At 42.3% G+C, this 23,517-nt stretch overlaps 1 protein-coding gene across 2 annotated transcripts in view; it reads right to left on the bottom strand.

The window, feature by feature from the left end:
• The window catches only part of DAB1 (DAB adaptor protein 1), a 451,733-nt gene extending 445,857 nt beyond the window's left edge, over window positions 1-5,876 (bottom strand). For both annotated transcript variants that reach the window (XM_043877907.1, XM_043877908.1), the window contains exon 1: window positions 5,760-5,876. The gene's annotated coding sequence lies outside the window, so the exon portion shown is untranslated. The remainder of the gene's footprint in view (window positions 1-5,759) is intronic.
• Window positions 5,877-23,517: the final 17,641 nt, after the last annotated feature.

Raw genomic sequence — 23,517 nt, 5'->3', positions numbered from 1 at the left:
CCCAAACCAAAGTCTCCCCATTATCGAAGGACTCAATAAAACAAAAATACAAAGAGCATCTCACAGGGAAAGAAACCTGATCATTTGCTCTTCAAACTAAGTGTTGAAAAGAAGTGTTCAAATAATTAACCGATGGAATATCTTTCTTTTTTTTTTTTTTTTGTACACAGATTCATATCCATTTACACATCTCATAGATTGAGTTCTGTGCTAGATTTTCATGGATATAACCCCAGAGGAGGGATTTTCTTTTTCTTACTGGACACATTTTTTCAGTACAGAACATCTGGCTGGCTTCTGCTCTTCACTGGTAATACCCACCCATTTGCCTTCTCTTTCTGCTTCAGTTCTACATATTTCAGGCACCAACTCTATCTTGGTATAGGAAACAGTCTTGTCTAGAAGAAGGAGCACTGAACAAAGAAGTCTGGGTTCTGACAGTGCCTCTCAGCTACACAGTTTTGTATCACCCCAAGTCTGAATTGGTTTCCAATCTGTAGATTGGGAAGAACTGACTACACTTATGAGTTTAGTCTATCCACAGTTGTTTTATTTCCTTGAAAATAACTGCTGACTAGGACATGGAAGCAACTTAGATGTCCACTGACAGATGAATGGATAAGGAAGTTATGTACACAATGGAGTATCACTCAGCTATAAAAAGGAACACACTTGAGTCAGTTCTAATGAGATGGATGATTCTAAAGGCTATTATAGAGAGTGAAGCAAGTCAGAAAGAAAAAGACAAATATCGTATATTAACACACATATATGAAATCTCGAATGATGGTACCGACGATCCTATAAGCAGGGCAGCAAAGGAGACACATATATAAAGAAGAGACTTTTGGACTCAATCTCAGGTGGATGACTGAGAGAAGAGCACTGAAATATATACACTACCATATGGAAAACAGATATCCAGTACAAGTTTGATGTAGGAAACAGGGCGCCCAGAGCTAGTGCTCTGGAACAACCTGGCAGGGGGAGGGGGGTTCAGAATGAAGGGAACACAAGTTTATCTATGACTGATTCACAGTGAGGTGGGGAAAACCACCACAATACTGTAAAGTAATGATCCTCAAATTAAGTATTTTTTTTTAAAAAAAGAAAATAACTGCTGAAAAGTGCAATGAAATGGGGTTATTTTAGCATTATGAAAATCTCTCCATCCCCTTCACAAAGAGGGAAAATGTTGGGGAAAATATTTCCAATAAGCTACACAGAACAAAACCTTTGCCTGAAATCCTTAAATATCATTCTTCCTCTTGACCTCTAGTTAGCACACAAAAAAAAAAAAAAACAGTCCAGATACTCTAAAGATATTTAAGTCTTAGAATATCAGTGACAAACAGAAAACTTTTTATTATCAAGGGAAAGGATTTTTCTTTCCTCTGAAGGATAACATTAACAGTTAAATAACATCACCCACTGGGTACTGTTCTAAGCATCTAGTGTTATCATTCCTATAATCCTCACAACAATCTTATGTGGCAGGTAGTTATCTTATTATAAAGGTAACTGAAGCACAGAGAAGTTTGATAAGCTGGTCAAGGCCACACAGCAGCAGAGCTAGGAGAACTGATATACGAACCTAGCACCTAAGTCCAGACTTCTAACCATCTGTTATACCATCTCTTAATTTTGAGAATCTCTGCTTATCTCCTCTGGTAGCCAACAACAGCACTAACGCAATCTCTGCACACCCAGTTACTGAATATGCTAACCCAGTAGATGTATGTGAACCAATACCTATCACAATGTCAGAAGTGTTCAAAATGTCCACCATCAGCCTAATGCCCTGTTGGCAACAGAAAAACACCCTGTAGTTTGCTCCTAAGGGAAGTCTAACTATTCCATTAAAACTAACAGTAACTGTGCTGTACTCAGTCGCGTCCAATTCTCTGGGACCCCATGGACTGCAGCCCACCAGGCTCCTCTGTCCATGGAAATTTCCAGGCAGGAATACTGGAGTGGGTTGCCATTTCCTACTCCAAGGGATCTTCCCAATCCAGGGATTGAACCCGAGTCTCTCGTGTCTCCTGCACTGGCAAGTGAATTCTTTACCACTGTGCCACCTGAAGAGCCTCCTTTTCCATTATTCCCCATTAAATGGGACAGCCACCTTGGGAGAGAGCTGAGATCGCCTCCACACTCAGAAATAACATGACACAGTCAGGACTGATGCTTGGATTTAAATTGTATTAGTTGCTGTGTGACCTTGGGCCAGTTACCAACTCTCTCTGTGCCCAGCTCTCTGAATTATCACTTTCGGTATCACTCAAATAAGAGTATTCGCTTCCTAGGGTTAGTGAAGGATTAAAGAAATGAATGCCAAATGCCTAAGACAGTCTCCGGTTCTTAGTGAAAGCTCCACAAAGGTTAATTACTCCTATTTTTACTAAAGAGGTGATTTGCTAATCCAGTACCTGGATTCCATCCTGCCTTTCCAATTCCAAATACCATCCTCTCTCCTTAGCAGAACTCCATGCTATTACTAAAAGTTACCATTCTCCTGAAATCCTGCTACATGCCAAAGCGCCCCATGAGACATTTTTCCCCACAGAATTGCTCACAGGCCCACAAAGTAGAGAATATTGTCCCTGTTGTGCAAATGATGAAACTGAGCTTCTGAGAGGTCAAGTGATTCATCCTCAATCACTTAACCAGTGAACATTTTTTGTTAGCCCTGAGTAACACTTAAAGTTCCTGACAACTGCCTTCAATTTATGCAATTTTGTAAAGTGTCATTTAAAAGATATAAACTGTGATTTTCTTGCTTTGTTAGCTTTATCAGCTTGAGAGAAGTATTAAACCCCAGCAAAAACAAAATGTTTGACTTAAGTGAATTATCAAATATAATGCAGCCTCAATTAAGATTCTTCCCCTGCCTGCAGGGTGGCTCCAGGCACCTGAAATCCACCAAAGGTAATTTTTAAGAGGGTACTATCAGGAACGAAGCCAGATACCCACCGTTTAAGAAACATGTCTTAAGAGGGCAGAGGGGAGCAGAAGCAGTGGATTCCTCTCTGGCTTTGGGAGAAAATGAACAATAAGTGATAGCATCTCTTCCCTGCAGCCTCACACAATGGTCTGTCTTGCAAATGAAACATACTGTGAAACAGCTTGTGAGATGAGCTTCATCAACAATAAGTAATTTTTATTCAGATTTTATTGTTGAATACAATGAACATGATTAAATGTTCCAGATATGCCTATTTAGACCTTAAGTAAACCACCACCCAAAAGAGAAAACAAAACAAAAATCACTAAAAATCATCTTCTAAATCTGCTTTAGGAAGAGATTTAATTGCCAGCTTGATGTGTAGAAAGAATTGAATCCCCACTTGATAGCCGGCGCTTCCCAAGAAGATGGTAACAACGCGTTTGTACTCCCCAACTCGGCCTCTTCTCTAATCCCTGCAGATCAGATCCTCCCAGCGTCGCCAAATAGTTACAATGTCTGTCTTTCAAATCACCGCATTTTGAACTTCCTAAACCTTTAAGAGGGCCTCTGTGTATGGAAAAGAACAATAGCGCTTCAAAAGCCATTTCTGCGAGTTCTTCAATACTCCATTCATGAATGCTGGGGTTTCAATCAAGGACATCAGCAGACAATTTCTGATTGCTTAGAAGTTGACTTTTTTATACAGCTTTGATTAGATCGCTCTTCTCAATGGAAAATCAAGAAAATCTTTGATCCCTTTCAGATTCCAGAATTGTCACCAAGCCTTGTCGGGACAGGGGTTGAAGGAGATGGGGGCTAGGGAGGGTTGGGGAGAAGCCGCGAAGCGGCCCTTTTCCGTTCAACCTCTCCACCTCCCCCTCCTCCTTTATATTGCCTGTGCAATTCAGGGTTCTATCCAGAATCACTCATCGTTCTATCCAGATAATAAAAACAATGAGTGCTAATTCAGGGGGTGGGGATGGTTTATAATTCTGTGGATTTCCCGAAGACCTATAATTGGCACATAAACGCACGAACGTGAACCGGATAATGAGGGGGTTCTGAACGCAAGCCACCTTTAATTTATATGATTACTCGAAAACATGTTAAGTGTGATAAAGTTTCAGCAGAACCCCCACAAGGCCTTTATTCCAAACCATCAACATTTTGAAAGTGCGTTGAACGGGCCAGCGGGAGGGGAGCAGGAGGGAGTAAGAAACGATAGCGGTGGATCCTCGCTTCAGCCCCCGCCGCCGCGTTAGGAGCTGCATTGTAGCATCCTTCTCGGAGGACTCGCCCGTCAGCCCAGCTCCGGGCAGCGAAACACGCACTCTCTTCCGCAGCCTCTCCACTCGCCCTTCTTTCTAAACGAACTAAAAGCACAGGTGTGCGCCAGCCTCCAAACGCACAAGCACACGCCGACCCACGCGGGCTCACACCCCACCCGCCGAGACCCGCGCCCAAACGCAAGGAAGCCCGCGCAGCGGCGCTCTGCACTCGGCCCGCAGCCGCCGAAATCCAGACCGCGGTCGCCCGGCGCCCCCCGCCTCCCCACCCCCAACCCATTCCTCCAGATTCTCGCAGCCCAGGCGGAAGTGCCCAGGCAGACCCCCAACAATGAGGACTTGTGTGCTGCCGTTGGGGGTGGAGGGTAGTTTACGTGGAGTGAAACATCGGGTCCGGCAGGGAGCAACGAAGGAGCAAAGTGGCATCAACCTCAGGCAACCCTCCCCGATGCCCGCCTCGTCCCGTCCACCAGCACTTATACAAAAAAAAAAAAGTGCTTTAAAAAGTACACAGAATACACGCGCCCTCCCACCAGGGGTCACAATAATACTTCGCGGGACTAGCCAGCTTGGGGTGGAGAGTCTGGGCTGCAGCTACCAGTGTTTTGAAATTGACTTAGGATACTCAGCCATCAGCTCCTCTCCGACGACGACAAGACTCAACCTCCCCCATCCTAGACTCCCAGACCCCAGGCTCTCTCGGCGGTTGAGTTCTCCTTTCAGGACTCCTTTATGAACCGAACCACGCGGATTTTAAAGTTTACCCGATGAGGGGGTGGGGCGGGGGTAGGCTGAGCTCTGCGGCCAAAACAGAGCGTCGAGTCTGGAGCAGAGAGAAGCAAGAGGGGCGAGTGGGGAAGAGAGAGGAGGGCGGGGGGCTGGGGAGTGGAACGGAGACGGCGGCAGGAAAGAACCGAGTCTATGGGGGACTCGGGGTACAGCTCCGATGGTGTTTGCAAAAGGGTAGGGGTTGCTGGGGTAGATCTGGTTTTTCGATCTATCGGTCGTAGCGGAACCGCAGCGCAGCCAAAGAGTAGGGAAGTGAAAACCGGGTTTGGCTGAGCATGGAAAAGGGTCGGACTTGGGGGCGCCGGCAGAGCGGCTGGGGAAGGGCTCGGGAGTACCGGCTAGGTTTTGGAGCGGGAGAAGGAAGGCTCGTGGATGGCTGGAGCCGGGGACGCCGGAGGGAGGAGGGCGCAAGGGATCCAGTATAGAGACAAGTGTAATTAGATGAGCAAAACTGGAAAGAGAACTGAGCGTGGTCAGAAGTGACACTGGGGATGCTAAGGGGAGACCCAGATGGAAGGAGCGGAGTCGCCTTTCCCAACAAGTGGAGGAAGAGGGAAAACTGCAGTCTCTATCCCCTCCGCACTTCTAGCCAAACTCCCGAGAGGGGCGCCCCTGGAGCCCTCCTCCGCGCCCGGGAGCCCCGGAGGAGCCTCCCGGGCATCCAGGCGCCGCGTTCCCGCCTGACACCTCTCGGTGCTGAACTCCGCGGCGGCCGCGAGCCTCCCGCCGTGCCTCACCTCTGCTCGCCGAAAGCATCCTCCTCCGCAGCCGCAGCCGCTCAGGAAGCGGCTCCCCATGCCCGGCGGGCGGCGGCACTCAGGCGCGCTCTCCAGCCCGGGGAAGCCCGGGCGAGCGCCGAGCTGGGTCCATCCTCCCTGGGAGCCACGGGCCCGGCGTCAGAGCAGGGGGAGGAGACCGCCCCGCGCGCAGACCCGCCTCCTCCCGCGCCCCCGCCCCGCCGGCCCCGCGCCCGCCGAACGCCGCTCACCTGCCCGCTCCCCGGACGCCGCCGCCGCCGCCGCCGCCTGGCTGCCCGCCGCGCGCCCTGGCCTCACGGGCTCCCGCTCCCGCTCCCTCCCGGATGTTCTGTGCGCCGCCCGAGCGCGCTCCGAAAGCTTAGCGGAGTCGAGGTGGTGACGAGGAGGAGGAAGAGCGAGCGAGCGGGGGCGCCGCGGTTCGCAGTCGAACCTCTGGAGCCCTGGCGCTCACTCCCCATCCCGGAGTAGAAGGGGGAGAGCTGAGCCCAGAGCGCTGGGTCCCCGCCCCGGCTACGTGGGCGGAGAGGGGGAGTGAGGGCGAGATGGGGTAAAAGCCACCAGACTCGGGTTTGTCACAAAGTATCCACTGTTTTTGCCACTCACCATCGCCACCGGCCGCCTCCGCCTGGCCTCCCTCATTTTTCTCTAGTCTACTCTTATCATCCCAGGCCTCTAAACCCGCGCAGATCCAAATTGAAAAGAGCGCCAGTGCTCAAAAACTACAGGGCCGGCCCGGCGCGGGCGTGGGGCCCCGACTCCCCTTCGCAGGAGGGGGCGCTAGTTCCCAGCGGCAAACCCTCGTCTGTGCCCCCCTGTCTTCATTGAGGCTTCCCAGCAAAGTTGGGCAAGGGGGAGGGAGGAGGCATGCATCTGTCACGCTTTCGTGAACCCTAGGGAGGGACTCAGGACCCAGTTAACACCCAGGGCTTCCCCTAGCCTTCTTCCCTGGCAACTCTGGTTCTCGGAATGCCCTGGGGTAAACAATCCCCAGATTAGAACAGGCACAGGAGAAGGCCAGACAGGATGTTATCAGTGGCTCCCTACTTCTGGTCCTAGCTTACCCAGATTCGCCAAACTGCAGAAAATAGTGTGTCCGTCAGAAAATAAATTCTTCAACCCTGAGACTGGACTTAACTCCAGTGAATGCCTGTTTGCACACTCATCTTCAGAGTCCTGAATGCCTGTGTGAAAGGAAAAAAAAAAAATCGAGTCCAGTCCTGCACTGTTGGAGCAAGACGCAGGGAAGGAAAAGAAGATGCTGGCCTCAGTTCCTTTAAAAGTTTATTTTTACTCTTTTTAAGGGCCACACTCCTGTCCTCCAGCTGGGTAATAATGAAGCCAATGTGGCTGATTTGGGTTTTGCACCCCCCCCCATAGTTTCTATCAGTCACCCATGAAAATTTAATGAAGCATTTAGGGTTATTACTTCCAGAGTCAATGGGCTAAAAATATTTAGCCTAATGCACCCCTTGCAGAGCCAGTAGGTCCATGGCTGGTACATACAAAGTCATCCAGACCCTCCCTGCCTCCACAAAATTCACGACCCATTAAACTTATTCCATAATAACAGCTTCTGTACAAATGGAAGCCCCAGCAAACAGAGGCTGTCATGCACCTCCTGAAAAGATAGCAATTTACATGGAGACAGGAAAAAAGTGTGAGGTCACTGGCAGGATGCAATCTTGGGAGAAAAGTTGGTGGAAGAGAACTCCCAACAAGGTGGGAGGGAGGTCCCACCCATGGACGGTGGATACAACTCTTTCTATTTACTTCTTGGTATGACCAGCCAGCCTAATGGTGGGGCCCAGAGAAAGTGGCTGAAGTCTTTCCAACTTTTCTAAAGTTCTAGAAAGTGGCAAGAATTACTACAGAACACTTAAGATACATCAGTAGGACGTTCAGGCTCACCAGACAACTCTATTAATAAAACACTTCAGTTTTCCCTTCCATAAAGACAGGCCTCCAGAGTGTGAACTCAGTACAAAGAAAACCAGGGAACATTGACAAATTTCCCAAGACCTCGTTGAAATAGGGAAAGTGGGTGTAGAAAACCATCATGCACTTCAAACAACTGGGACAAATGTTAAACCTTAGGTGAATGAACATAGGTTTAACTTCATCAACTCTCCCAAAACCACTGAAGTTTCTCAATACTTGAGACAGCTGTGAAACATCAAAACTATTTACATACATTTTAAGGCCTTGCCTTTGAGAGCTGTGGACTTCACCCCTCTTCCTCCTTGTTCTATTTTCAAATGAGGTTATGATTACAGACTTTGAAGATAATACCTGCCACTGAGTGGTGGAGTGATAAAAATGGAAGGCACTCCTGTAAAACTCTCTTTTCAGCCTTGGAGAATATTCACCAGGGAAACTCAGAAAATTCCTTTTAAATCTGACAGGGGCAGGCAACAAGCTACAGCTGTTCCCAGCTCCAAGCTGAAGGAAAGTTATACAGATTCTAATGGCAAACAAGCTGCCCACCAAAGACCTAATAGTCTTCAAGGTTAAACCAAACCACATCTTAAAGTACCATTTTAAGTTTTTATGCCAAACGTGTCAAGAAACAACTCACATAAATATTAGGGTATTTCTTTCTTTTTAAAATAACAATATAGTTTGTATTATGTGTGGCATAATAAACAATAACCATTCTTTTATCATCTACCCTGATAAATAGCAAAGTAATCAGAACAGCAAAGATGTATGCATTGCTTATTATATTCCAGGATTCCAGGCACCGTTCTGGGTGCTCTCCATTCATTAACTCACTTAACCTTCATGACAGTCCAGGTAGTGAAGTACTCCTCTTATGTGTACGGTATCCTGAGTCATCTTTGATGAGTTACTTACCTCTCTGAGCTTCAGAATTCTCAGTTCTACAGTAGTGATACCTGTTCAGGATATTGTGCAAGCTTTAAATGGAAAAATATATTGAACATGGCTAGCACTGAATAAGTCACTCAGTAAACGTCGATTCTCATTCCAGAACAATTCCAAAATAGTTCACTTTAAATCAACTAGCATTTATAGAGTCCATGTTATATGTCAGGCATTGTGGGAGGCATTGGAAATAATGATGATAAATCAGAAACATATCCTGCCTTTACAGAGCCCTGAGTCAACTGAATAAAAAACATGGGCATGAGTAGCATGCAGATGGACAGAAGGGAGTTTTATTGAACTTCACGTAATTCATCCCTATGCACATGATTCTTCAGACACCCAGAGGGGCAGCCTGTATAAGTACTGTTTGAGACTGATCTGCAATTGAAGGCAAAATCAAATGTCAGAAATAATAAATCCAGCTAGCAATAATCACTCCTCCAAAGAAAGGGATGAAAAGTAGTTCATTTTGTGTATTATACATTATTTAAAATTCTGTTTATTCCTACAATCATTTCAAATATACCTCTCATTGGATGAAATATAATAAAATGAATTTTTGCTGTAAGCTCTGAGGGTTTGAAACACAAATTATTCCATGGCCACTGTTTATTAAATAGTTTGTAATACTTACATATGCCAGGAATATGCTAATATTGCTCTACACATAAAACTCTCAAATTAATAAAATTTTGAATAACATTCAGTAGGAACACTTCTACCCAGCTTATTAGAAATATCATGTGTTCAAAGTATGCTAGTACACAGAATGCACAAAATTTTCAAAGCTTAATACCAAAGGTATATAAGCTTCTCATCCTTTTCCTTTAAACTCATGTTCACACTCAGATTTTATTCATTTTTTCAAAAAATATTTACTGATTGCTTACTTTATACTAGGCACACTGTTGGGCATTGGCTAAGGAAAGAAAACAAAAAGAAACAAAAAACTTGCTTTTAAACAACTTAAAGGCTCATGAAAGAAACCCATCATTGTACTGCATCATAATAAATGCTATATAGTGATAGTGCTAAGTATGGGATGCTAGGTGAGCATCAAATCTGGGCATTTAACCCAGAGTAGAATGCTAAGATTTCATGAAGGAAGTGATACCATCTTAAAAGAGAACTGAGAAATCATGTGAAGCAAGGAAAGGTTTTTCAGATAAAGAAAAGAGAATATACAAAATCATAGCAGAGATTATTCTCTGGTTGTGGCTACAGTTGAATCTAGGGATTCCCAGGGGTGCTCGTAGTAAAGAATTTGTCTGCCAATGCAGGAGAAGCAAGACCTGAGTTCGATCCTTGGGTTGGGAAGATGCCCTGGAGTAGGAAAAGGCAACCCACTCCAGTATTCTTGCCTGGAAAATTCCATGGACAGAAGAGCCTGGGGGGCTACAGTCCACAGGGTTGTGAAGAGTAGGGTGCACATGCACACACAAACACACACATATAGTTGACTCCAGAGAAGCAACATAGACTGCCAAGGGTCTTGTTTACCATATTCAGGACTTTGGAATTTAGTGTGAAAGAAAAGAGGTCCTTGGTTTTTTTTTTTAAAGCAGAAAAGAAAGTATTTTGTAAAATCTTTCATTAACCATACTTCAGATACTGTTCTTGTATGTTCTGGATACACAAGTAAAACATTTAAAAGCAATGAAAAAACATTTCTGTATGACTTCATCAAAACAGAAGTTCCCTTCATGATACTAACCTTGCTTGATTCCAGGGAAAGGTTGTGTGGCAATATTACTAAACTTGACTTTGGTTTGCAGTCACTATAAATAGCACTCCTTTTATTTTTCCAAGGAGGGGGTGGAGAAGAGTAGCAACACTGCAATTGTATTTATGCCACCAATCTGCTCTTTTTAGCTAAATGCACGGTAGAAACAACATGGAGAGCTAAAGTGATTGTCAAAAGCTCTTAAGTTCCAATACAAACCCCCAATTTTTTCACTCACAGAGTAGAGCTTAAGGTGATTTTAGTGCTTGAACACAGAAGTAGACTGAAAGCTGTCAGAAAAATGATTGAGTCTCTGATGCCTGGAGAGTATCAGAGGCAGAGAAGAATATGCCAACCATATGATACAGCTGCCATGCATTTTGTGGCTACTGTGTTAAAGATATGACAAATATTTGTTGTTTGCCTCTTTGGGGCCATTCCTCTTTCTCCTCTTGGGGACCATTTCCCTACCCAATAATTTTTTTTTCTATTTAGTTATAGGAGAGCTAACTACCCATAGCTTGAGGGATGGACAGGTGCCACACATTTCTTGGCCACAATTCAGGGATGGTCAAATAGTTGACCTGTGTACTTGTGACAGAGCAACTAGGAAGAATGTTTTCTCCCTACCATTGGACCAGACACTGGAAAGTCTGTAGCTGCAGAAACCCATTCCATAAAAGAAGTCTTTGGAGAATGAAATTAAAAGACACTTGTTCCTTAGAAGAAAAGCTATGACAAACCTAGACAGCATATTAAAAGGCAGAGAAATCACTTTGCAAACAAAGGTCCGTATAGGCAAAGCTAGGTTTTCCCAGTAGTCATGTATGGAAGTGAGCGTTGGACGATACAGAAAGTTGAGCACCAAACAACTGATGCTTTCAAACTGTGGTGCTGCAGAAGACTCGTAAGAGTGCCTTGGACAGCAAGGACATCAAACCAGTCAATCCTAAAGGAAATCAACTCTGAATAATCACTGGAAGGGCTGCTGCTGAAGCTGAAGCTCCAGTACTTTGGCCACTTGATAAAGAGAACTGACTCCTTGGAAAAGCCCCTGATGCTGGAAAAGACTGAAGGCAGGAGAAGGGGGAGACAGAGGATGAGATGGTTGGATGGCATCACTGACTCAATGGACATGAGTTTGAACAAACTCCAGGAAATAGTAAATGACAGGGAACACTGGTGTGCTGCAGTCGATGGGGTCTCAAAGAGTTGGACACAACTTAGCAATTGAACAATAACATTATGATGGCCCAACACAGATATTCATGCTAATACTTCAAGACATTAATAAAATGTTCTGCTCTCAACATAAAAAGAGTACTGTATGTTGTGCATAGCCCTGCCAAAGCAATGAGTGATTTTTCTTTTAAAAAAGCATCATTTAAAGTACATTAATAAAAGGATAGTTAGGCCAAAATGGAGCATCTTTCACAAAATGAAAGCACTGACCAGTGATGATGTGGGTGTCATCAGAGGCAAAGAATTTCCTAACACAGGAGTTGATCAAATACAGGTTGGCTGATAGCTTGGCAGGAATTCGATGGAGAAATTCAAGCTTAAGATGGAGGAAGTAAAGGGGAGAAAGAACTCTTGAGCAATAAGACCTTTAAATTCTCCTTCCACACCCTGATATTCAATGATGCCTTGAAGAGTTCTTGTCAAAAACCATAGTCACACTTCAAATGGTTCTCTCCTCTCCTGTCCCAAAAAGCCAATAAGAGGCTATAACTTTATACCGGAAGATATAAGCTTCATGGTTGAATGTGTAAGAAAACCTCACAAGGGAAAAGTTGCCACTCTTTCCTGGAAACATACTGATGCAAATCACACTTTATAAAATATTTTTTTAAATAAAAAAGAATGTAATTGCTCATTGAATTGTAATATGAATGCAAATTAACTTACTGTAATTATACTGTGCAATTTTCTACTTTAAAAACTTAGAAAATGGAAGAGACCTGATAAGTAATTTGAACTTAATTCTTCATTGTGTTCCTTCATTATGCAATGGTTACCATAAGCAATTTGCTCTGTTTTAATGTAAAATGTTTTTAGTTCATACCTTTACATTGGCAGGACTCAAATGAGACCATTTAGTAGATACAGATACTTATTTTTCCCCTCTACAAGTGCCTTGTAGAAATAATGAAGATTAAAATTAATACAACACAAGGGAATTTGTGAAAGATTCTTCATATATTTTCATTTTGGAACCTTTAGCACATTAAGTGTCTCTATCCTAAGCCCTCAATGTGTTTTAAGTAATCAGGGAATTCCTAACCAAATAGCATTCCAATGATCAGCATTCATGCTTTAATGGCAAGACTTTGGCATAGAGGTAAAGAAATTGCGTGCTAGTCCCAGCTCTGCCACTAATTAATTGTATGACCTTCTCTATTCAGGCCTTCATTTCGCTCATATGTAAATTAAAAGGTTGGGCTAGGTGATTTCCAGCTTCCGTCCCAGCCTTTACAGTCTGAAATTGCTCTGCACTCACTCTTTGCTTTGCATTGTTTAAGCAACATGAGTGACAGTAAATGAATTTCTTATTTAGAATTAATGACCATCTGAATGAACCGAAAGCCCTCTCGTTCAGGCATTCACTGCTATAGAATGCCTAACAAAAAGATTATCTGTGATGATGCAAATGTAAAAAATAATAATTACCCGTTTTCATGCTAATAATAATTTGCATGTGTAGTTCCCTCAATGCAGATCCTGTTAAAGGCAAGGCAAAGACACCGAGAGCTGGGGATCTCATTAAGTAGCAGCACAGTGTAGTGGAAAGAGAGTGGGTAAGGCTTGGAATCACAAGACTTGGTTGGGTCTGGTGCTTCCTGTGGCTAATAACCAGAGGAAATTCATCAGCCTCAGAAATTTTATCTCTTAGATTGGATGTTCTTAGTTACTTTCCTGGAAACTGTAAAAATTAAATGCATAATGAATGGAAAGGCATTTGGTCACCCGAATCAGTAAATGTCTCATTTCATCCCCTCAATAACTCTATGAAGTAGGTGCTACTATTTTCTCATTTTTCACCCCTCCTCCCCATCCCACCCCCAAGAGAAAAACAGAAGGTAAAAGAACTTTGCTGGATAAAGAAGGCTGAGCATGGAAGAATTGATGCTTTCGAATTGAGGAGCTGGAGAAGACTCTTGAGAGTTCCTTGAACTGTGAAGAGGTCAAACCAGTCAATCCTAAAGGGAATCAATGCTGAATATTCACTGGAAGGACTCTTGCTAAAGCTGAAGTTCCAATACTTTGGCCACCTGATGCGAAGAGCTGACTCATTGGGAAAACCCTGATGCTGGGAAAAATTGAAGACAGGAGGAGAAGGGGACAGCAGAGGATGAGATGGTTAGATAGCATCACCAACTCAATGGACATGAATTTGAGCAAACTCTGGGAGATAGTGGAGGACAGAGGAGCCTGACGTGCTACAAACAGTCCATGGGGTCACAAAGAGTCAGACACTACTTAGCAACTGAACAATAGCAAGAGTTTACTAACTTGTTCAGGATCACAAGACACTTGTCTGCCCTGTCTTTCCAGAGGAGATAGTAGCATTCTTTCACTTCTGAAGCCAGATAATATATACAGATTTTTTTTTCTCTCCATGTATATAACCTTCTGAAAAAAAGGGAACTATTTCATCTTTGCACAACTAATAGGACTATAAATGTCTACTCTTCAGCTACAAAACAGCAATAAAGGTACCTATATTTCTCTAAAGGATATTCTTTAAGTCTCTCTTAGCATTCATCCCACCCACACCCACTCCCTTTCTTTCTTCCTAAAACCCTTACTTCCCATTTGGAGAAAAATATGATTTCTCAGAAGCTGACAATATCTACAACTCTGGATTAGAACACGGGACCCAAGCTAAGCCAGTCAACACTCTTCATCACACTCCATCCCCTTGACCAGACTAATTGATTCAGGGGCTAGCAGAAAACTTAACCTTGTTCATCAAGACTTCTACTAGAAATACTGAGACAGAAAGAGCCAGAAAGCAACAGTGTGGATGCCTAAAGGGAACAGCTCTTATGATAAAGTTGGACCCAAAGAGGTCAAAGCAGAGAGAGCAAAAGAAATCCCATCCTGCCCCATCATGGCATATCTTCCTAAAACAACATTACTTGAACAATAACATGCAGCAACATATCCTTTTTATTGCATTAGCCAGCATCATTTGCAGTATTCATTACTTTCCACTGAAACCATGCCATCAACTCAATGACGAGGTATTAAATATGTAATGAAGCCATGAATGAGAACTTGTAAAAAGCTGCACAGTCATAAAGTTTAATAATGGTGATTATGACAACAATGAAAATGATGATGGAAGTAAAGAAGGAAATGAGTGCCTTTCAAGAAATACGGCGCCAAAATTTCAAGTAGAGCAAAAGCTTCCCTTCATGATTTTAACAAATAGTTCATTCCTCTATTTTCCCATAATTCATCTTAAAATATTCTGGCAACATATATTTATATCCTTGATCAAACCACAACTGATGATGGATCTTTTCCTGACCACAACTTCTACCTGTCTACCTCCATCACTTTGCTCATGCCTTTCTCTCCTCCAGGATTACTCCACCCATTCTCATTCATTGAAATCCTTCCCCGTCTGCAGGATCTAGTTGAAATGAAGCTCCTCCACCCCTCCCCAATCATTCTCTTTTCACTCCCTTTATATGTTGTGCCTACTTATAATCCTGATCCCTGCCATGTGTTGGAGCCATTTTCCACATGTCTGGATCCCCCGTAGAGACTGTAATCTCCTAGAGTAGATGCTAAGCTCCTTCTAAATGGCAGAGAGAAAGAGATGTATGTAACATCTGTCACTGCACTAATGTTGAAGGTGATTCAGCTGATGTGGTTGTAATTCCACCACTGAGCAGTCATTAATCAAAACAAATAAGGAGCACCTATGAAGAGATGAGAATGCCTTATAATTAAGAATGCTTAGATCACAGTCTATCTGGGAATTGTGAAGGAAGACAAAAGAGAATGGATGACCAAAGAAGGAAGGAAGTGGGGAGGGAGGAAGAAAGGAGTGGGGAGGGAGAGATAGGGGGAGGGTAGAATGGAGGGAAAGAGGGAGCTCGAGGGAGGGAGGGAAGGGACTGAGGGGAAACAGGGGAGGGAGGGAGGGAGGAAGAACGAAAGGGAGGAAGGAAGGAGTATGGTTTGTGGAATGTTGTCAAAGGGTGCCAAGGCAAAGTTTTCCATGGTTTTTGTCTGCCTTCCTGTGCCTTGGGGAGAAAAAAGTACCATCAGAGGCTCCTGTTACCCATGACTATTCTCTAAGGGATATCTCCAGGGTGATTAGAAATACAGAGTCTCTTCTATATATGTCCCAGGTAGCAATTTTCTTGTATATTTATAAATATAGAATAAAATATGAATGGTGATTAAGATCATATAATTTTAAACTAGACCTTCCTTTCTGATATTAGTTCTGATACAACAAGGATTTGAATTTGGGTACCTTCTTTAACTCTCACTTGCACTTATCTCTCCTGTAAAATGGGGATAATGATCTACGAGTCTAGTATTTATTTGAATTATTAAATAATGTTTGTAAACCTTTGTCATTCTACCTAGTATATGGTAAGAAACTTAATAAATCAGTGGTTATCAGTAGTAGAGGTTGCAGTAGAAAGAATTAATTTGCACATGGCTCTCTCCTTTTTTTTTTCACTCAGTCATCTCTAGAAAAGTGACCCTTGGGATAAGCACCCATATTCCAGAGTATAGCCATGAAAAACTTCGATAACACCACTGCCAATCCTGGTATTCAGTCCCTTAAAAATGCCCCTAGTCATGCTAAGCACAATAACCTAAATAAAATTAACACATTTGTTGTTGTTGTTCAGTCCCTCAGTATTGTCCGACTCTTCGCAACCCCATGGACTGCAGCACACCAGGCCTCCCTGACCATCACCAACTCCCGGAGTTTACTCAAACTCATGTCCATCGAGTCGGTGATACCATCCCACCATCTCATCCTCTGTCGCCCCCTTCTCCTCCTGCCTTCAATCTTTCCCAGTTATCAGGGTCTTTTCCAATGGTTGTTGGCTCTTTGCATCAGGTGGCCAAAGTATTGGTATATATATTTTTTTATTTGAGTGAGCTTCTTTTCTCAAAAACCAATAATCGTTGACCCTAAAATTCCCCATATTTGCAAACATTTACTTGGGCAGTATATGAAAGCACATCAGATTCAAAGTTATCCCTATTAAAAAAATGTCACTCTCAGGCTCTTGCATTCCCATACATTTTCTTGCATGCGAGATAAGGGGTAGAAATACAGAGGCATGCCCAGAAATGTCAGTGACCCTGGGTCTTACTCTGCAGAATAGTGCCACCCCGTGATTGTCATTTGCCATGTGTATATCTGTGTCATGTGTCATTTGTACATGTGTATATCTGTGGAAACTATTTTGGAAACTATTGATACAGGTGAATGGAACTATCAAAAGGCTTTGAACACTTGAGGGAAAGGGTCAAATTTGTGGTGTAAACACATTATGCTGATAGCAGAAAGAAGGTTGTGTCATGTATACAACCCAGGTTGGATACCTGACTTCAGATATTTCCTTCCACTCCATCCCCTACTTTTTGCTGCATCACACCACTAACTAACCACTACTACTTATGTACACTGAGAATAAAAGAGCCTGAAATTTGGGAATTCACTTAAAAACTAAACGAGTCTATCATGGGCACATGGTGTTACTTCCAGAAGAAAGTTCACATTTCCTGCCAAATTCTAAAAACTGACACTTAGTCATTGGACATCTTCCATATCTGAGCTTCCCTGGTATGTCAGTTGGTAAAGAATCTGTCTGCAGTGCAGGAGACCACCTACAGTGCAGGAGATCCTGGTTCAATCCCTGAGTAGAGCAGATCCCCTGGAGAAGGAAATAGCAACCCAGTCCAGTATTTTTGCTTGGGAAATCCCATGGATAGAGGAGCATGGCAGGCTATAGTCCATAGGGTCGCAAGAATCAGGCACAACTTAGTGACTAAACCATCAACCAACCATATCTGGATTAAATAAATCAAAAGCTATGACAAACCTAAATAGCATATTAAAAAGCAGAGACATTACTTTGCCGACAAAAGTCTGCGTAGTCAAAGCTATGGTTTTCCCAGTACTCATGTATGGATGTGAGAGTTGGACCATAAAAAAAAGCTGAGCACTGAAGAATTGATGCTTTTGAACTGTGGTGCTGGAGAAGACTCTTGAGAGTCCCTTGAACTGCAAGGAGGTCAAACCATTCAATCCTAAAGGAAATTATTCCTGAATATTCATTGGAAGGACTGATGCTGAAGCTGAAGCTCCAATACTTTGGCTACCTGATGTGAAGAACTGACTCCTTAGAAAAGACCCTGATGCTGGGAATGATTGAAGGCAGAAGAAGGGGACAACGGAGGATGAGATGGTTGGATGACATCACCAACTTGATGGACATGGGTTTGAGCAAGCTCCGGGAGTTGGTCAAGGACATGGAAGCCTTGCATGCTGCAGTCCATGGGGTCGCAAAGAGTCAGACACGACTGAGTGACTGAACTGAAGTGAATTTTTACTCAGATTGGGAACTTGTGAGTCTGTAGTTGTTGGTTGAATGGCATTGTCTGAGATGGTCACACTCAGTTTGAATTGTTTTATGGTAAGAAGGCCAGGTCGCAAGAAGAATCAAGATACTGCTGTGCCCAAAGGACCACGATAAACGTTAAAAAGAGATGCTGTTGGGAATATAAACATTCACTTGCATGCTTCCTCCAAGGAGTCCTCCCTGCTCCCTGAACATACCATGCACCTTCATGTCTCTGGATATTTTTCCTCATGCTTCTGCTCTATAACAAATGCTCTTCTCCACCACTTTACCTAATAAACATTCTTTGAGGCCTTTGGCATTCTACCCACTACCAACCCCACCTTGTCCCAGGCACTATCAGAAGTTCTCTCATCTGTATTATTTAATCACCTTATGAATCCCTCTATCATGGTCATTTGTTTAGTGCCTGTTCCTCCAACAGACTGAAAGCCATCCTCAAAGCTTCCCCTGCCTCATTTCTCTATAGCCAGTCCTTCCCCAAACCATGTCAGCTCTACCTGCAATGTGTAACTTGAACCCATTCACTTCCCTCATCTCTCCTGCTATTACCCTAGACCAAGCGTTAGCTACCTCTTACCTAGAGTTTCCTTTTCTTCTGCTTTCAGTCTTGTTTCCCAAGAACACAAGTTCCAAATATTAGCTGCAGTAACATTTAAAAAACCAATTCAAGTCCTCCTGTTTAAAATACATCAGTGGTTCCTCATTGTACTTAGGTTTCCATAAGTCCTGATAATGGCTCTCAAGTCCCTCCCAGATGTGACCAAGTCCCACCTCACTCCACTCTCCCCTGCTCAGTACACTCCAGCCACAGTGACCTTCATTCACTTCACTTCATTCACAAATCCCCATCTCAAGGCCTTTGCAAATAATGTTCTGTTTGTTGGAACAGTCTCTCCCAACCTCTCTAACAGCCCTCCCCATGTCTCAGCTCCGACATAGTCATTAATGGTCATCTTAAATGTCACTTGTTCAGAGGTCTGACCTGACCTCTATCCTTGATGATGTTCCCTTGTTAAAATCTTTCAAAGCACCCTGTAATTTCCCTTCATAGACCTAATTACAATATACAACTATAATACATGTTTTATAATTATGTCTTAATTTAATGTCTATTTCCCCAAGTAAACTATAAACTCCATGAGGGCAAAGAAATATTTTTGTTTGCTTGTTGTTTTTATGTGTCTTTGGTCACTGTAGTAGATTTCATGGTGGCTCCTGAAGATATATGTCCACATCCTAATCCCAGGAATCTGTGAATGTGACCTTACATGCATGCTCAGTCACTTCAGTCATGTCTGACTGTGCAATCCTATGGACTGTAACCTGCCAGGCTTCTCTCTTCATGGGATTCTCCAGGCAAGAATACTGGAGTGGGTTGCTGTGCCCTCCTTCAGAGGATCTTCCCAATCCAGGGATCAAAACCGCATCTGTTACATCTAACCTACGTTGGCAGGCGAGTTCTTTACCACTATTGCCACACGGGAAGCCGGAATGTGACCTTATTTGGAAAGAACTTTTGCAGTCTTGACACTCAAATTAGGATCTTGAGATGAGAAGACAATCCTGGATTATACAAATGGGTCCTAAATTCAAATACAAGTGTCCTTATAAGACACACATAGAGAAGAGACAGAGAAGAGGAGGAGGCAGTGTGACCACATAGGCAGAGACTAGAATGATGTGGCCACAAGCCAAGGGATGCCTGCAGCCACAGGAGACTGGAAGAGGTAAGGAACAGATACTTCCCTAAGCACACAGCTGATTTTGAACTTCAGGCTTCCCGAACTATGAGAAAATAAATATCTATTGTTTTAAGTCATCAAGTTTGTAGTAATTTGTTACAGCAGTCCTGGGAGTCTAACAAAGTAAGTTATATATTCCTAGTACTGAACAGTAACTATGCGTTGGAAGGATGAACAGATGAGCATTCATTGAACAAATGTCATATACATTCATCATTATATACCAAAACTTGCCACGGTAAATAGAACACAGTAAATGTTCAAAAGGACATGAGTTTGAGCAAGCTCCGGGAGTTGGTGATGGACAGGGAAGCCTGGCGTGCTGCAGTTCATGGGGTCGCAAAGAGTCAGACATGACTGAGTGACTGAACTGAACTGAAATGTTCAAATTATTTTTTAAATTTTATCAAATTGGATCTTATTTTGTACACAAATAGGAATATAACATATTTTAGAGTTTAAATATGCAAAATAAATTTAAATATAAAGCTTAGGCAAATTTCTTCTTTTATAAATTCAAACAATAGAGTTGAGAAAGGCTATCTGATCTACCCATGGCCACACAGCAGTCTCAGGGTGCAGGAAATTGCATTTATTTGTATAATTCATATACCAACAACTACTAGAGTATCTTCCCTAAGTACAACTACATCATTCTCATTAAAATACTTTTTTATGTTGTTAGATAGAAATGCCAGCATTCATTGTCATTAAGCTAGTTAGTGTGTGTAGATCTACATTGAAATTAAAATAAATATTGAAATAAAATCCAAGAACTGTAAGTTAAAAAATTTTATCCCCATTCAAATTCCAAGGAATCCAGGAGGGAATATCAATACTAGGTACATTTATTATTACATTTTTTTAATTTAATTATGATTTCATTTGTTGTTGTTCAGTTGCCAAGTCATGTCCAACTCTTCGCAACTCCATGGCCTACAGCATGCCAGGTTTCCCTGTCCCTCACCATCTCCTGGAGTTTGCTCAAGTTCATGAACCAGTGATGTCATCCAACCATCTCATCCTCTGTCACCCTCTTCTCCTTTTGCCTTCAATCTTTCCCAGCATATGATTTCATTACTGGTATTCAAATATTTAAGAGTTTATCAAGGATTATCTCTTGATTTATGAATTTAACCCCAAATATATTAAAATGCATAGAATAAACCAACTCATTTCAGACAAGGTCTTTCCTACATAATCTTGGCCTTGGTGTAACTCCACTTGAGGGGTCTCTAATGATTACAGTTTAAATTTAAAGCTTTCCTTCAGACCACCTGGTACATGGAAGAATACAGTGCATCTGTTTCTATCAATATAAAAAAAAATCTTGAATCAATCCTTCCCTTCTTCTTCCTCTGCGTGGGAACACAACATAGCTCCAGAAATCAGAATTTCTGTCTTTATTTCACCAGTCTAATTTTGTGATTTTAGGCAACTAATATAACCTATTTATGTGTCACTCACTCATCTCACACTTATCCAGCCACTCATGCATGAATTCAAAAAGTATGGATGCCAAACGACATCATTTAATTTAAAAGCTTATGTTCTTTTTCATCATGTGTCCCCAGTCAAGCCATCCCTGTGTAGATGCACCATTAATACCTGTCTATAAAATAAACTGAAAGATGATGTTTCTAGAAACTAGCATATTATGTCCTTTGAGTCTATTATGTGCGACTAAATTTGGAAAATCTAGTTAGAGTTGGAGGAATCCAGAAAGTCATTTAGTTCCATTCCCAGCTGCAGATCAGTTCTTAATTATGCACATCAATGTAAGTTTATCCATTATATCCCCAAGTACCCTTGGAGCTGGAGCCTTCATAATCTCCCTTGAAATCTATTCTTCTGAACAACCACGTCTGGTTTCATTTATAAAGCCCATATTTTTATCATTCGTACATTCATTTACTCAAAAAAATTCCTGAGTGTCTCCCTTGTGAAGGATGCAGGATAAAGTAATGAAAGACTAGTTCTGTTCCAAAGTAACTCACAGAAAAATGGGAGAGAAGATAAGTAAACAAGTAGTTCTGTAAAATAATGTCCTTAGTACTATAATACAGGTAAATACTAGGTGCTTGAAATGCCTCCGTATGTCCCTGGAGTTATTTAGGGTGTGAGAGTGATCAGCAAGGCTTCAAAAGAATCAGACAGTGTGAGTCTATTAGGACAAAGGTCATCCCTGCCTTAGCCACTCACCCACCAGATCTTTACTACTCAAAGAGCCTCTCTAACTAATTTCTTTTCAGTGACAATGATCAAATTCTCATAGAAGTTCCAAAGAGAGAAATCCTTGTGAAGATTTATCTCTCTCTGGGCAACCATGTGGCCACTGCCCAGATGAGATATGACTGTTGTACCTTTATTTGTGCTCACACTTGCACATGGTTTGTTACTGCCTCAATATATTCCATAGTGTTTAGAGGAAGATTGACCCCTTCTGTGGGCTTTATTTTCAGAAAGGTCAATGAAGAACTAGATTCCCAGAGAAAAATGCTGTATGATGGTTATATAATGCGAAATCCAAATGAGATTATACCATGCCCTTATTTAAAATAATTTAATGGCTCCCAAGTGGCTGCAGGATAAAACCCAGTGTCTTTAATCTGGTGTTACGGGACTTCCATGGCAAGCACCTGCCCAGTCTGCAGCTGAATCTCTTATCAAGATTCCCTAACATGTTGGAAGGCACCAGGCAGAACGCTTTCAGGTTGTAGGAGTCATTGAAGGGCTTAGTGGAGAAGTGATAAGAGCTGGGCTACACTTTCAGAAGCTTGTTCTACATTCCCTGAATGAAGCAACTGAAAATCCATATATAATTCAACTTACTTCCTCATTACCCTTTTGGAATGAGGCAGACCACAAATTAGGAAGCAAATTACAAAGAAAGAAAATAAATAACAAAAATGTTCATATAAACTTTTATAAAAAAAATACAACTATAAAGGACCTCCATGATATTTACTATTACTTCTGCAAAGATGTCAAGCTGAAGGTTTGCAGACAGCCTCCCTGTATTATGCCAGTGATAACCCATTAAGTGTTCTCAGATAACTGGGAATCTTGTCAAATCATAAATCACCAAATAGTATGTAAAAATAGCATTCTATATGTTCCAACTGTTTTGCACAGGTACAAGGGGGTTTACATGTGAATTGTTGTGTTTAGTTACTTTAATGCACCCATATTTTGAAGTGTATTTGAATTCAGATATTGATTTTACTTTTTTTCTTTTTTGAAAAAATAAAATACAAAACACACACACACAAAATCAAACCAGTTAAGAGATATACAACCATTCTACTCTACTGGGCAATAAATTAATTATAGGGAAAAAACCCTACAGCAACTTGAAAGTTAGATTCAAAGTTAACTCGTTCTTTAATAACATTTGAGCATTGCATTATTATATTGAACAAGCAAACACTGAATTTGTCTTCTTTGGTGGATTAATTAATTGAATAAATATTTACTGACCATCTATAAGACACACTAAAATCCAAATGGTTGTCCAATATATTATCCTTGCCTTCAAGGAGCACAGTATTTCCATTTATTTTGAGGTCGCAGTAGCAAGAAATCAAAACCAATAGAGGACACAGTTTGCTAAACCCTATTCCTTCATATTGGGGCTTCCTAGGTGGCACTAGTGGTAAAGAACCTGCTTGCCAATGCAGGAGATCAAAGAGACACAGGTTCAATCCCTGGGTTGGGAAGATCCCCTAGAGGAGGGCACAGGAACCCACTGA

Source organism: Cervus elaphus, chromosome 20, assembly GCF_910594005.1.
Source record: "Cervus elaphus chromosome 20, mCerEla1.1, whole genome shotgun sequence".
In the NCBI taxonomy this organism is placed as follows: Eukaryota; Metazoa; Chordata; class Mammalia; order Artiodactyla; family Cervidae; genus Cervus; species Cervus elaphus.
This window is presented reverse-complemented; position numbering and strand designations above follow the sequence as displayed.